This window comes from Pan paniscus, chromosome 5 (genome assembly GCF_029289425.2).
Source record: "Pan paniscus chromosome 5, NHGRI_mPanPan1-v2.0_pri, whole genome shotgun sequence".
NCBI classification, from domain to species: Eukaryota; Metazoa; Chordata; class Mammalia; order Primates; family Hominidae; genus Pan; species Pan paniscus.
Genome location: NC_073254.2, coordinates 171698727 through 171714054, shown reverse-complemented (window position 1 = coordinate 171714054; position 15328 = coordinate 171698727). Strand labels below are relative to the sequence as shown.

General features: G+C 42.9%; 1 long non-coding RNA gene across 1 annotated transcript; it reads left to right on the top strand.

Annotated features, from left to right (window-relative positions):
- The first annotated feature begins 8658 nt into the window (after nucleotides 1-8658).
- Nucleotides 8659-14181, top strand: LOC134730548 (uncharacterized). Its single transcript, XR_010112335.1, has 3 exons — nucleotides 8659-9013; nucleotides 13044-13130; nucleotides 14150-14181. It is a non-coding gene; the product is annotated as an uncharacterized LOC134730548 (long non-coding RNA).
- Nucleotides 14182-15328: the final 1147 nt, after the last annotated feature.

Genomic DNA, 15328 nt, shown 5'->3' with positions numbered 1-15328 from the left:
AAATAAAGAACTAGCACCACCATTTGACTAGGATTGGAAAATCTCATTGAAAAAATAGAGGAGGGGGTGGCCTTGCTTTTGCCAAGCCAGGCCCGAATCTAACTTTCTTAGCACTTCCATTAAGATGGATGTTCAAGAAGAGGTAAATCATGTGTTAATCTGCCTGAAATATTTTTTATGCCATCCAGCCGATTTTCTCTTTATTCATAATAAAGCTTGAAGTCTAGACAGGCATGTGGAGTTGGAAAAAAAAAATAAAACATCATTCAGCACATAAATTTTGTTAATCCAAAGTTAGCTACAGCTAAACTAAAAGCAGGGGCAAGGAAATATCTTCTGTGAGTGTTTTTTGGGACTTCCTTACTCAGGCATGGACTCAAAAGCCCGCTCTGCACTTCTTGTTACTGATTAATGAGGTTCTTGACTTCGGTAACCTGCAGAGGTCTAGCTTCTCACACTCTTCAGCCCTTCCTTCTGTCATATGATCCTTCCATAAACTGTCCGGTATTTCCTGCAGCAATTTTTAAGTTTATGAGGTTATTGATTGTTTGTTTAACACTAAGATAAACATTTTAAAGTAGCAAAGGGGCTGTAAAATCATATTAAAAATTTTTAATAATATTGACATTTTAATATCTCATCATGTCTGGTGTGGTTTATGCAGTAGGTACTTTAAATGAGTTTTTAAAAATATTTTCGCATTTTCTTCTCTACAAGCCTTGAAAAAAGGCTGGCTTTCTGGCAGTGAGAATGGTAGAATGGGGCGGAGGCAGGATCTCCCTCTTGCTACTGTATTTCTCTCTGTCCCAGTACCCAGTACAGAGGAACAGCTGCCAAGTAAGAGGTGCATCTCAAAACTGGCATGGGAAAGAAAGAAAACCAAAATAAATAATCAACACTTTAAAACATTTTGAAATAAATGATCTTAACTGTCTTCAGTCTTCTCTATACTTATCAGTTAGCCCATAAAATAATTTAAATATGTAAATTTGTCTGAGAGTAACTTCTCCAGAATACATAGAGCAGGACACATTTTAGTTAATATGTAAAGTATTTAATTTCAATTGACTGAACATAAAATCTCAACAAGATTCACTTACACAAGGAATAATCGTGTATACTAACGCATTGTGGGGGTTCTGTAAGCATTTTTATTGTGTTTATTATGATTTCTGGTGAAAGGTAGATTATTGAATAACATGCTCTGAACAGTTTAAGTGTTTTGAAAGTGAAATATTTTTTCTAAATTAATTAAATCTTTCAATTATTTTAGTTGCCAGAATGGGTGAAGTATGCTTTTCAAACAGCATTTAGCTACCTGTTAAAACCAGTTTTACACATCAATACAGAGACAAAAATTACATAGAGCAACAGTTCTCAAAATAGGACAGCTAATGAATTCTGAACTGAAGGTTATAGATTATTTCCTTTTCATTAGAAAATATAAACGTACAATGTATATTGTATGTAAATTATAAATTAGCTTAATTATCCTTTAAAAAACTATTATTGATATTCATTTGCATTCCAATATGTGTTTTCTTGAGTGCAAGAGAATAAAAATAACAACAAATGTCTTCTGAGCATATATAGTCATCCCTTAGTATTAGGGTTGGGATATTGGTTCCAGGACAAGTCCCTGATATAAAATCACATAGTATTTACATATATCCTATGCACATCCTCCTGTATACTTTAAATAATCCATAGATTACTTATAATACCTAAAACAATGTAAATGTGAAGTAAATATGTGTTATACTATATTGTTTAGAGACTGAAAAGAGCAAAGTCATGTTCAGTACTGGCACAATTTTTTTTCCTGGATATTTTTTTCTTTTTTTTTTTCCCCTAGTATGCAGCTATTTTCCTTGATATTTTTTATCCAACCACAGGTTGATTGAATCCTCAGATGTAGAACCCACAGATATGGAGGGCTGGCTGTACTAGATGTCAGATACTAGTTTAAGCATCTTTGTAGCAACCCAGTGAGGTAAGTACTACTAAAAACCCATTTTGCAGTTGAGGACACCATGGGATACTGAGATTAAGTACCCATACCAGCTGCGGCCAGGGTTCAAACTCACATGGACCAACTCAAGCCCCCATGCTTTTAACGCTCCATTTCAGAATCTGAACCAGCACAAGGAATTACACACAAGGACACACTATGGGAACACACGTGCTTTGTATGTGTCATGAGAGGAAACTGTTGACAGGTTTATCAGTGAATGGGTAAAAACAGTTCCATCAAATCAATCCAGAAAGGTTGTTATGAATCATTTTGAAGTTTATCGTTCTAATGAAATCACTAAAAATAAAAATGTGTGCTTGGACCAATACATTTTTTTAAACTATTCTGTGCTTTATTATAGGGAAAATATATATATATCCTTCAAGGAAAAGTGTCTAATTAAATTGCATTCATCACTATTAGACAATTAGGTTGAACAATTAAAAAAGAAGAAAACAACAATTTAAATGAAGCAGTATAATACAGTGTAATTGAAACACAGGACAAATTTAATCTCGTAAGTATAATTTAAAGAGATGTATCATGCCATTACACCTGATTCCTTCACACACATTTTTCAAATGAAAAATAAAGCCTGACATTTCATCAAAATCATGCTATCCACTACATCTTTATTTTTTTAAAAAAAGAGGGTCAACACACATTCCTTGATAGTGTCACATTGTTTATTAAGAAGCACAGAACAATGAAATTCTAGAAATTTTTCAGGTTCCAACCTTTTTGTGATACATTCTCCCGTTCCAGAAGAAACCACTAACAGCCTGGCTTCCACAAGCACAGTAAAGCAGAAAATGGATGCAATCTGTCTGGGTTGTTCAAGCAAAATCCTGCTGTGATCTGGGTGATTCCGGCTAAAATAAAAAATCAGGTTTTTTATTTGGACTGTGTGTTTTTATCTGCCACCCCAGATGATAGCAGAGTCTGGGACTCAGTTACATAGTTAATTGCCAAAATTCTTTATTCGTTCTTCTCAGCAAAGATGTTCCCACTGGGCACTGCTCAAAACACTATCTCAGTTCTATCACTCTAGCAAAACAGCTCTGGGCTTCTGGCTTTCCTCGTGAAGAGCAACCAAAATTGAAACTCTGCTTACCTGGAGATATCAATCAGTACCTGACCACTCACTCACTATTGTTCTAAGGAAAATTGCCATGCTCTCAGCTCCTGTTACTTGAACAACCAACTCAAGTTCATACAACCTCCCCACCCTACGCCCACTTCAGATCACAGCTAACTGGACCATGGTGAGACACCCAACCAAAGAACAGCCAAACTATAGACTGGCCAGTGACCTAGGACATGACCAAATGTGAAAAAGATGAACTGGACCAATCATTCAAGCTCTGAGGGTATGAATTTGGAAACCTGCACTGAGGTCATGAGCCGCAAAGGACAAGGGCATGTCTCAGGGTGGCATGGAGGCCAAAGTAAGGAAAGCCTCCTAGCAAGTGAAGTTATGCAGGAACAGAGAAAGCCAATGAGCTGAGATGACACACAGGGGGCTCTGGACCCATGAGCACATTGCAGGGTCTGGCTGTAGCCGCATGGTTGGCTATAGTCACTGACAGGGTTGTAGAATTTCCATAATTTCTTCTATAGCCCTTATTACCAGGTATCCAAGGGCACCTCTGGTGGTCTTTCCCATCAGAATAGTGTAACCTAAGAGTGTTTAGCTACCTTAAACACGCATCCAGGGCCTAGGTGCTGGTTGGTTGGTTGGTTGGTTGGTTGGTTGGTTGGTTGGTTGGTTTTGAGATGGAGTCTTGCTCTGTCACCCAGGCTGGAGTGCAGTGGCGCCATCTCGGCTCACTGCAAGCTCCGCCTCTCGGGTTCACGCCATTCTCCTGCCTCAGCCTCCTGAGTAGCTGGGACTACAGGTGCCCGCCGCCACGCCCGGCTAATTTCTTTTTGTATTTTTAGTAGAGATGGGGTTTCACCATGTTAGCCAGGATGGTCTTGATCTGCTGACCTCGTGATCCGCCCGCCTTGGCCTCCCAAAATGCTGGGATTACAGGCGTGAGCCACTGCGTCCAGCCCCAGGTGCTGGTTTTTATACCAGAGGCATAAAATCCATCAGTAGTCCACTTTTCAGTGTCCAGATCTAGAGTGTTCGACAACGGAGCCATAATATGACCCATCCTCAATGACACTGTATACTGTCTTTTACTCAGTATGAAAGCCCTACTTCAAGCTTATAGGGATAAAAATAGTCTCTTTCTTCAAATTTTTTTAAAACTATCTTTCTTCAAATGACAATGTCAAGCAGAAAATACTTTTGGAAGAAATCAAGAAATTTGAGCCTAGAAGTTCAAGACTAGCCTGAGCAATGTAGAAAGACCCCGTCTCTAAAAAAAAAAAAAAAAAAAAAAATTGTTTTAATTAGCTGGATGTGATGGCATATGTCTGTGGTCCCAGCTACCTGGAGGCTGTGGTGGGAGAACTGTTTGAGGCTGCAGTGAGCCACGTTCGTGCCGCTGCACTTTTGCCTGAGTGACAGAGTAAGACCCATCTCCAAAAGAAAAAATGCAATTGAACCTTACATTTCATCTGCAGAAAGGCTTTTAAAATCTGCTTTCATAAATTATGTGCCTCCTCTTTATATACACACATATATATAAAGCCATAAACATCTCATGTGAGGAAATAATTATGAAAAATTTTCTATTAGAAGAATAAGTGGGCTATCATATTTACAGGAGTGACAAAGGAAGCAACATTGAAGAAGACAATGATTTAAAACAAAAACATTATTGATACTGCTGAACCAAAATAGCTTTCTGACCCTTCTTACTCCCCATCTGCCCCTCAGTCTTCTCCCTACTCTTCCAGACATCTCGATCACCAGATACACAAATGCACACACTTCTCAGCAGGAAGCAAGGTCTCAAGTAGGATCCAGAGAAGGCTGGCCCTTCGGGTAGTTTACGTTTGTCAACTACTAAGGTGTACTTCTGAGCAGAAAGGAGAAATTCACATATTTCCTCTAAGGACAAGAGGCCAGTGTCAGACAAAAATGATATTTAAATACAGCAGAGACTCTGTTGCTAAGTTTAACTTCCCAGCTTGCACAAACACCGGAATTTTAGTGAAAGGAGCAGTGGCTTTACAGAAGAAAAATCTCTGTAAACCACTCAGAATAAACAAAGTGAAGCCTTAATTCCTGTACCAGGTACCGATTAGCAGTGGAAAGCGCCTGCCTTGAGGCTTCCCGTTTGCAATGAAACTTAGTGGAAGAGGGTCCTGCCTATGGGTGCCTTTGATTGGCACCAGCAGCCGCAGCCTTGGCCCCCCAGCACTGGGGGCTTCTGTGAGCCCAGCAGTGATATTCAGCACCTGCCTGTTCACCTGGCCCCGCAGGAAGGAAGAACCAGAAAGAATTGCAGGTTGCAAACAGTTGATAGAAAGCAGAGATAAAATATTATTGTGTTATTGTTGTTTTCATCCTATTTTTATTCCTGGGCTGAGATATTCTGGGGAAGTTTGGATTATAAGAACTGCAGGCTGTATCTCCAAAATACCTCCAGCCTCCATCCCTTCTTTTTCCTACTCCCTGTCACAAGTCAGATCCTCTTCAGCTCTCAGCTGGACTTTTGCAATGGAGTCCTAATTGGTCTGGTTGCCGACAGCCTCTACCATTTCGAATCCATCCAACATACCTTCACCAGATTATGTTCCCGATTAATCATCCTCATCGTGTTACTACAAGATTAAATTAAGCACAAACCACTTACCATATCCCTGATCACCCGTCTCCAGCCAACCTCTCCAGCCTTCAACTTCAGTCAACCTCTCTTTCCCTGCTCCCACCATCCTATGCTTGGATTTCAGCCCCTTCTCTATCTAGGTCAGGTGTGATCCCACCACTTCCTCAGTGTTCATCTCAAAGAACACTTTCTCCATGGAGACCTTCCTGATGGCCCAACATCATCCTATTCTACCCTTCTCTGAATCTCTCCACATGCCACTTGTACCCTTCTCCTCTAGCAACAAGCACTACTGAAGCATCTCCTCTGTGCCAGCAAGGAAGAACAGATATGACCCTGAGGAGCTTGTGTCTAGGAAGGGAGACAAATGAATTGTATGACACGCAGCCAGGTGTGGTGGCTCACGCCTGTAATCCCAGCACTTTTCGAGGCAGGGGTGGGCTGATGAGTTGAGCTCAGGAGTTCGAAACCAGCCTGGCCACATGGTGAAATCCCATCTCTACTAAAACTACAAAAAAAAAAAAAAAATAGCCAGACGTGGTAGCACATGCTTGTAATCCCAGCCACTTAGGAGGCTGAGGTGAGAGAATTGCTTGAACCTGGGAGGTGGAGGTTTCAGTGAACTGAGATAGCACCTCTGCACTCTAGCCTGGGCGACAGAGTGAGACTCTATCTCAAAAAAAAAAAAGAAAAAAAATGTATGACAACCTGATAACTAATCAGAATTTACACATTTACAGAACACTTGATAACACTCTTAGATAAGTGGCCAATTCAATCTAGTCCTGAGTTATTTCTGTATCTCCCATGCCTCCTACCACCAATGGATTGCAGTTGATTGCAGGCTACCTGGGAATATGGCTTACTCCACCTACATCCAAGGTGGTAGTTCACACAGGGCCTGGTGAATATACGTGCTCTTTTTTTTTTTGATCAAATGAATCTCCATTTAAATTGAGGGGGCAGGAAGTCCTGTTCCTCTCCAATCCACATCCCTCTATCATCCCCAATATCCAAAGAGACCTGCATTCATCTTGCTCTCCAAGCAACAGAAACAGCAGACTCTGACCATTTACAGGGCTACTGAGCAGCCTCAGTCCCCAAGTACACCCACCTGGGCTTGTAAACCTCCCTCTACAATACCAAAATCTGTACTGGAAAGGACATGTCCCCAAGTCCCAATACCGTCAAAGTATTTGAAATAGGAACAAGAAGTAAAAGATAAAACATAGAAAACAAAGAACGAAACTAGATAATGACATCGGAGACAGTACATATTTAAGCAGCCCAGTATTGACATAAGGAAGATAAGAGGATAAGAACAAAGAGCAGGCATTTGGATCACTAGGTCACCATAAGTACAAAATATGCTTCACCCGGATAGTAACATGAGTCTAATTTTCTGTCATCATTTAGAAAATGAACGCATTTAACATCATTTTCCTCATAACTAAATTTTGGCTCAGTACTGTATGTTCATATTTCTATTTCATAAAATGTTTGTAGCCTCTCCTGGTTTTCTTACCCCATTCTGCATCACAAACATCCACATGGGGGGTCCCCAGGGGATTTGGAATCCCCTGAAATCATATCCAAACATTTAGGTACATAAGAATATGTGCATTTTTCTGAAGGAAGAGTCTGAAAACTTCATCAAATTCTTAAGGAAACCTAAACAAGATTCAGAATCAAAGGAATGGGTTTACCACTGCAAATGGAATGTCTAATAACTCTTCCATGTATACTATTCTGATATTTTTCACAATTTGTAAATATTGCCTATTAGTTTTCCTTTTCAAATTAGCCCCCTTTTACCAAATTCATGAAAGTTTACAAGCTGCACCTTTCTTCTAAAATAAATTGGGATAGTCATTTCTCATTTTTGAAATTTTACTTGTAAAACTCCAAAGAGATCTTGATTTTCAAAACTTTAGGTCTACTCAGCAATTATCAAGTTGTGCTGTGAACCAGCTCCCGGCAGCTCAGAATAAGAAACACATGAAACTCCCTCCAGGGAGATCCAATTCTGTCCTTCCCTTTATACCAAAAAAAAAACTTCCTACAGGAGGAAACGAAAGATGGGAAAGCCAACCTGAGCACCTGGAATAGCATCAGCCTCTACCGTGCAATTCAATGGTGCCATTTATTTTTCTCATATAGGAAAGCAAAGGAAATAGAGTGAAAACAAAGGTGCACACAGATTAAACAACAGGCTATGAAAACAGTGACTTGGGCATGGGAAAATAATTAAACACTCCATGTGAAAATCAAAAAACCTGTGCTAGGAAATAAAGGGTTGAATACTAAAGCATCCGATAAACAGTTTTCCTACGGGGACTCAGACAGCTGATAGGCCTGTGAGTGTTTGTAACTCCAGATGTTTTAACTTTTCAGTTTCTCCGCGCCCTGTGTGGTGATTCTGCACTTAGGAGATTTATTTAAACTGCAGCCACCGGAGACTGCCAGCTGCAAACGACCCCAGCACCTCGTGGTGAGCAGGTCTTCCGGAATCACTACAACTGTCGCAGGTGGGGCCTTGTTTGCTACTTGTTGGGACGTTTAAAAGACATTTTGGCAGAAAGCACCGCCTCCCCCACCCCAAGCTGGACCCCGCGTCCAGCTGTGGGCCACCACTAAACCCACAAAGCGACCGGATCCCTTGGAAGCGGCGGCCTGGAGGAAGCAGCCTGTCCCGAAGAATCTGTGCATTATTTATTCAGGCAAAGAGGATATTCATTGCAACCAGGACGGGAAATGTTCGATTATGTAACACTGGGGACGAAGAGAATGAGGCTGTTTTTTATTTTTTCTTTTTCCTGGAGAAAAGTGTTGCGAAATAGTCCAAAAACAGCTTCCAGTTTCCACAGTCCCTGTGCTTCCAGAGGCTTCTAAATGACAAGATCAAGGCGCCTGAGAAGCTAGAGAATTGACGAGCACGGGACCCTCAACAGCTCCCCCTGAGGCTCCCCCACCCCTCAGCACCGCCGTCCCCTCCCGCCATCAGGAGCGTGGAAAGCTCTTGCCGTCGGTTTCATCAGTCATCTCAGAGTCTCCTCGGTCCAGTCATCTCAGAGTCTCCTCGGTCCAATCGTCCTGAGGCATTTTCCCCACCTGTTCACACTCCAGCGCAACCCCAGAAACAATCGTTATTTCTATGGTCTACTGCGCAGAGCCAGCCAGAAATATAATTAAGAATCATTCACAGGGATGTGCAAACAAGACTGGGCTTGACCAACACATCAAAATTTCAGAAGACGAGCTGGGGACCAGAGAGGTAGGTTCACAGAAGAATAAGTGAAGGTCCAAACCAAGGCCCCAACTGGTTGACTGAGCAGGAACAAGGACGTGCCCGGCAGCCATCCCAGGCAGCTGGCAGGGCTCTGAGTGGGCAGAACAGGTAAGGAGGCCAAGCAGCAGGCCAGGAGAGCCTCAAGTCCTCCCAGAGACGGGGCGTCTACCCCTGGGAGACAAGGACACCAAGCCAGGACTTCATCCCAGTGGAGCAAGGCAAACCCAGCGACTCGAACAGGATTTCAGGGGTTAAGGAGGAGACCGGTTCATTTTTTTTCATCCAATAATTATCTCCTGAGCACCTACAATGTGCCAGGCATTGTTCTAGGTGTTAGGAACACAGCTGTAAACAAAAGAGACAAAGATCCCTGACCTCCTGAAGCTTATATTCTAGTGGAACAAGGGAGGAGGCCAACTATTACGGACTGAAAGATTTGTGTCCCCCCAAAATCCATATGCTGAAATCCAAACCCCCAATATGATGGCAACAGGAAGTGGGGCCTTTGGAAGGTGATTAGGTTGTGAGGTCAGGGCCTTGTGATGGAATTAGTGCTCTTATAAAAGAAACAAAAGAGCTCTTTGATCTCTTTCTGCTACATGAGGACACAGTGAGAAGGTGGCCATCTGGCCGGGTGTGGTGGCTCACGACCCCCCAGCATTTTGGGAGGTCGAGGTAGGTGGATCACTTGAGGTCAGGAGTTCAAGACCAGCCTGGCCAACATGGCAAAACCCCATCTCTACTAAAAATATAAAAATTAGCTGGGCGTGGTGGTGTGCACCTGTAGTCCCAGCTACTCGGGAGGCTGAGGCAGGAGACTCACTTGAACCTGGAAGGTTGAGATTGCAATGAGTCGAGATGGCACCACTGCATTCCAGCCTGGGTGACAGAGCGAGACTCCAACTCAAAAAAAAAAAAAAAAGAGAAAAGAAAAAAAGCAAGGTGGCTGTCTGCACCTGGAAGAGGCCCTCACCAGAACCAGACCATGCTGGCACCCTGATCTCAGATTTCCACCCTCCAGAACTGTGGGAAATAAATGTCTGATTTTAAGCCACCCAGTTTATGGTATCTATTGAAGCAGCCGAGCTAACCAATAAATAAAATATATATAGAAAGAAAGTCAGATGGTGACAGTGCTAAGGCGATGATTAAGCAGGGATTAGAGATGGGGAGTACAAGGGTAAGGACTGGACTTATAAGCCAGGTGATCAGACAGGGTGACTGAGAAGCTGATATTGAGCAGCTACCTGAAGACTCAGAGGAGACAAGTAGCTAACCGCTGGAAGAGCATTCTGGACATAAACAGCTCAGAACAGTAGCAAGTGCAAAGACCGGAGTGTCCCAGGCACAGCTGCAGTCACAAAAAGGACACTAGTGCAGTCAAATTGGCACCAGCAAAGGGCAGAGTTAAGAGAGGAGGTGGAAGAGGTAACAGGAATGCTAAGGTGTGTGGGGCCTCGTGGGCCAGCCAAAAGGGGTTGGCTTTTACTTTCAAAGCTAAGGAGAGCTCTTGGGAGGCTGAGGCAGGCAGATCGCCTGAGGTCGGGAATTTGAGAGTAGCCTGGCCTGGCCAACATGGTGAAACCCTGTCTCTACTAAAAATACAAAAATTAGCTGGGTGTGGTGGAAGGCGCCTGTAGTCCCAGCTACTTGGGAGGCTGAGGCAGGAGATTTGCTCGAACCTGGGAGACGGAGGTTGCGGTGAGCCGAGATTGCGCCACCACACACCAGCCTGGGTGACGGAGCAAGACTTCATCTCAAAAATAAATAAATAAACAAAGCTAACGGGAGTTCAATAAGGGCCTTTTAGGCCATGTTAAGAGAAGAAAACAGGCCACATGTGGGACACGTGGCATCCTTGAATCACATGGGGGAGGAGCTGGCTCTGAGGCATTGCCTTGGAGATATGAAACAGATGTGTCACCCACATTCAAGAAACAATTTTTCCACAACTGGGTCAGGACCTTTGGTAAGAAAAAGACCACTGCAATTTTAATAAAGGCAATTCATACTTCTGTTTAATGCCACTTCACGTTCCTGGAGTTCAACTAAAGAAAAATACTTTTTTTGAATGTCAAGAAGGGTCAGATAGCATGGGACCAGGCCAGGAGAGGAGGCCTACTGAGAGTTTATAAAACCCAGTGGTGGCTGGGTGCGGTGGCTCATGCCTGTAATTCCACCACTTTGGGAGGCCGAGGCGGGTGGATCACAAGGTCAAGAGATCAAGACCATCCTGGCCAACAGTGTGAAACCCTGTCTCTACTAAAAATGCAAAAATTAGCCAGGAGTGGTGGCATGCACCTGTGGTCCCAGCTGCTCTGGAGGCTGAGGCAGGGGAATCGCTTGAACCCGGGAGGTGGAGGTTGCAGTGAGCTGAGATTGCGCCACTGTACTCCAGCCCGGGCAACGGAGTAAGACTCCATCTCAAAAAAAAAAAAAACAAAAAAAACCAGTGGTGTGTATTGAGCCCAGACAGGTGTCTGATCCTAGGCTAGGACTCCTTCCCTGGAAACACTTCCAGAAGCATTTTTCTGTTGGTTATCAGTGGTTCCCAACTTGGCTTTGCAGCTACGGAGACTTTACAAATATCCATGCTGAACCCACACCCACAGATGTTCCGATTTTTGGGGAGAGACTCAGGCATCAACTTTTTTTTTTTTTTTTTTTAATACGGAGTCTCGCTTTGTTGCCCAGGCTGGAGTGCAGTGGCACAATCTCGGTTGAGTGCAACCTCTGCCTCCCGGGTTCAAGAGATTCGCCTGCCTCAGCCTCCCAAGTAGCTGGGATTATAGGCGTGTACCATCACACCTGGATAATTTTTGTATTTTTAGTAGAGACAGTTTCACCATGTTGGCCCAGCTAGTCTCATACTCCTGACCTCAAGTGATCCACCTGCCTCAGCTTCCCAAAGTGCTGGGATTATAGGCATGAGCCACTGTGCCCAGTCGGCATCAATGTATTTTTTTTAATTCTCCAGGTGATTCTCATGTGCAAGGAGAATTGAAAAGCACTAGGTTGGATTCATCTTTTTTACCACTTCTATCCGTCTCTTCCACGCAACACCATACATGTGCCTCACACACCTATAATCAAACCAAACCATGACAGCCAATTGCTCAGGCCACCATGTGTATACACTTGCTTCCTGCTTCTTTCATTACATTTGTTTAACTTTTTTTTATTAATTTTTTTACAGATGTAACATGTTTAACAGTACCACCTAAGAGAATGTGTGAGTTTTCATGAGTAAAGAAGTATAACCCCTGAGAAGCAGTTTCAGCATTTGAGAAAATAAATCTGAAACAATACAATCTTCCAAATTTATACCAAACCCTCCTCCCTTTGCAAACTCTGCTTCCCAGGGCGACTCTATTATTGACAATGTGGGCAAAGGGGTAAACAGGAAAAAAAGCCGTGTTCATTTCAAGCCACTAAGAAGCACAGGCCAAAGGAAAAATAAAATCAATCAACCTTTGCCAAGTGGCAAAGAACAAACCAGTGGGGACTGGAGTCCTATAGTCAGCTTTTTAAAGAGTATTATGAACAATAGGGAACAAATGCTGTGTAATCACTCAAAAGATTTACAAACAATGCGACAGAACAATGCAAACTGAGTGAATACTACTGGGTGGTTGTTTACTCCGCCAAGAAAAACCAGACACCCTAAGCCTCACTAATAAAAGGCTCTGTGTGTACATTCATTCACAGTGACCCTCTCACCCAGAGAACCATGGGCCTGTCAGTAACATTCTCTCTTCTTGCCTTAAAAATCATTTGGAGATATTGTCATCAAGCACATTAATTCCCATTTTACAGAAAGGGAAATAAAGGCAGGAAGAGGTAAATTAATGTGATCAACAAAGTGGCGGTCAAGCTGCCCCAGGCATAACTAAGAGTAGAAACCTATCGTTACTGGTGTCATCTCTAACCACAAATTTTCTATCCACTTTCTCAAGAAAATCAGAGTCTTAGTTTGACGTTCTAAAGCCTAACTCAAATTTTTCTTCTTGCTCAGCTTGGTACCTGTAGTTGCAGCTACTGGAGAGGCTGAGGCAGGAGGATCCCTTCAGTTCAGGAGTTCGAGATCAGCCTGGATGACAGAGTGAGACCCTCATCTTTATGGATATATATGTATAAAGAACACATTTTTCTTCTTTTCCAAAACCTCTTTTGGGTATTCTCCCTTTGTCTTTCTTTCTCCATACTCTGTCTCCATCTCCAAACTGCCTTACACAGTTTGAACATGTTATAGTTAGCTCTCAGGGACCATCCAAACACAGCTTTTTCTTCTGCTAGGATTTTGGTGAATATAGGTGTCTTGAGATAAGCAGCCATCTGCTAGGACTTGCTGATGTTCTTTATCAGATAGCAGTTTCTCTGGTGAGGCAGCTTCCACGAGTGGGAAGGGGTAGATGGAGACAGGGTGCAGATAAGGGATCTCCAGGATGCCTTCCCACGAGGGGTGCTAAATGCAGCGAGTGAGGGTGCCAAGTCTGGGGAAGGAAGGCTGCCCATGTGCTGGGTCTGCTAATTAGCACCATTTGAAAATAATTATGACAAGACCACACAGGGAGAGCATGATATTTCAAGCGTAGCCGACCATTAAGTAAACAGGAGCACTGAACTATATTTCCTTGGTGATTGTGAAAAATCTCCGAAAAGATGGACAGAGGCTGCTGAGGACCTTAGTCCTTTGCAGGAACCAGAAGGAAAAGCCCAGGCAATGCTTCACTACCACACCCTGATTGCTACCAAATTGTTGAGTGTTCTCCATTCATTTCAGTATTTGTTCATAAAACAGGAACTTTCATTATTAATAGCTCAGGAGAGAGAGATGGCTGGTGTCTCTCACATCCCTGTCCCTTCATAGCCCTTGGAAGACCAAACAGAACCAAGTATGGACCTGGCTCACCGAGTTGGGAAGGTACTGGAAGGGGCACTAGTGAAGCAGGCTGGCCTCCTTCGGGCACCTCCTGTCTGCCCACCCAACCTCTCCTCCCTGTGTCCCCTGCACCTTTGCTCTTTGACTTACACCAGTTCTTTGTCCTACTTCCATTCTGGCTTGCTCTGCAGTCTGATCTTTATGGTGTTTCTAACTCTCTTGCTTTCCTCCCTTCTCAGATGCAGTCCAAACCTTGACTCTACCTCGTAACTCATTACCACCTCCACCTGTGCCTTGGAATTTACAGGCAGGTGCTGGCCTTCCCTTCTGGAGACCACAGCCAGCTCTCTGCTGCCCCCACCTGGTCCATAGCAGAACCTGCAGACGGTAACCTGGCAAATTGGTCCTTAAATCTATGGCGGCTTCACCAGTTTCCGGCATCAATTCGAATTTTGCTAATTTTGTTTCACCATAGCCTGGCTTGACTTACGGGTCTCAAACAATGCTTAATGTTTAATGGCCAAATTATGCTAACAAGCAAATGATCAAACTTAGGGGAAGCACTTTATTTTTTAAGGTAAGTGCAAAACAGTGGTAGCATTGTGATCATTCTGAAAAATCTAGCCTAAAATGATGGCTTTTTTGTTTCTAATCACTAGAACACACTACGTAAGTGTAGAGTTATTCCAAAATGTGACCGCTTTTGTAACACTGATTTTTTTTTCATTCCAGTTCAAATTTCCTATAATAGTAGTAACAGACGGTGGGGAGGAGGGGAAGAAGGAGGAAGAGGAAGAGGAGGAAAAGGAGATGGCTCAGCTATAGTTCCCCTAACCCTCCTGGTTTATGAAGCAGCTCAGAAAATTAGAACAAATTCCAGCATCCGAGACCACTGAGCTAACCATCCAACCACCCACACCCAAAGAAATAGCAAGAACGTAAGTTTGGACCTGACCTGCTCAGCTCTCCACCACAAGCCTCTAGCTAGACTCAGGTACACAGTAGACCCTCAGTGAGTACTTAGTGAATAAATCAATGAATACGCACGTAATTAGTAATGTTTTCTAAACCATACATTCACTCAGTGCACTAGAAACACTTGTTATATTATATAGTCTGGCAATATAACAGCACTTGCTTCTAATATTGTACTCAACAGTGCAAGTGCCATTCTCTCTCACCCTTAGTTATTTCTATTAATAACTTCAACTCCATATTATATATTTTTAAATGGCCTAGGAGTGAGAAAAACATTTATTTTCATAAACCATCAAGGAATTCCAGTGCTATGATTGAAAAACAAAAGGTCTGAAAATACATGTCTACATTTTTTCACCTTTTGAAAACATAGCATTTCTCAACAGAAATCCAATGCAGTTTTACAAATATTCTCTTGTCCATGAACTTTCACTGACATC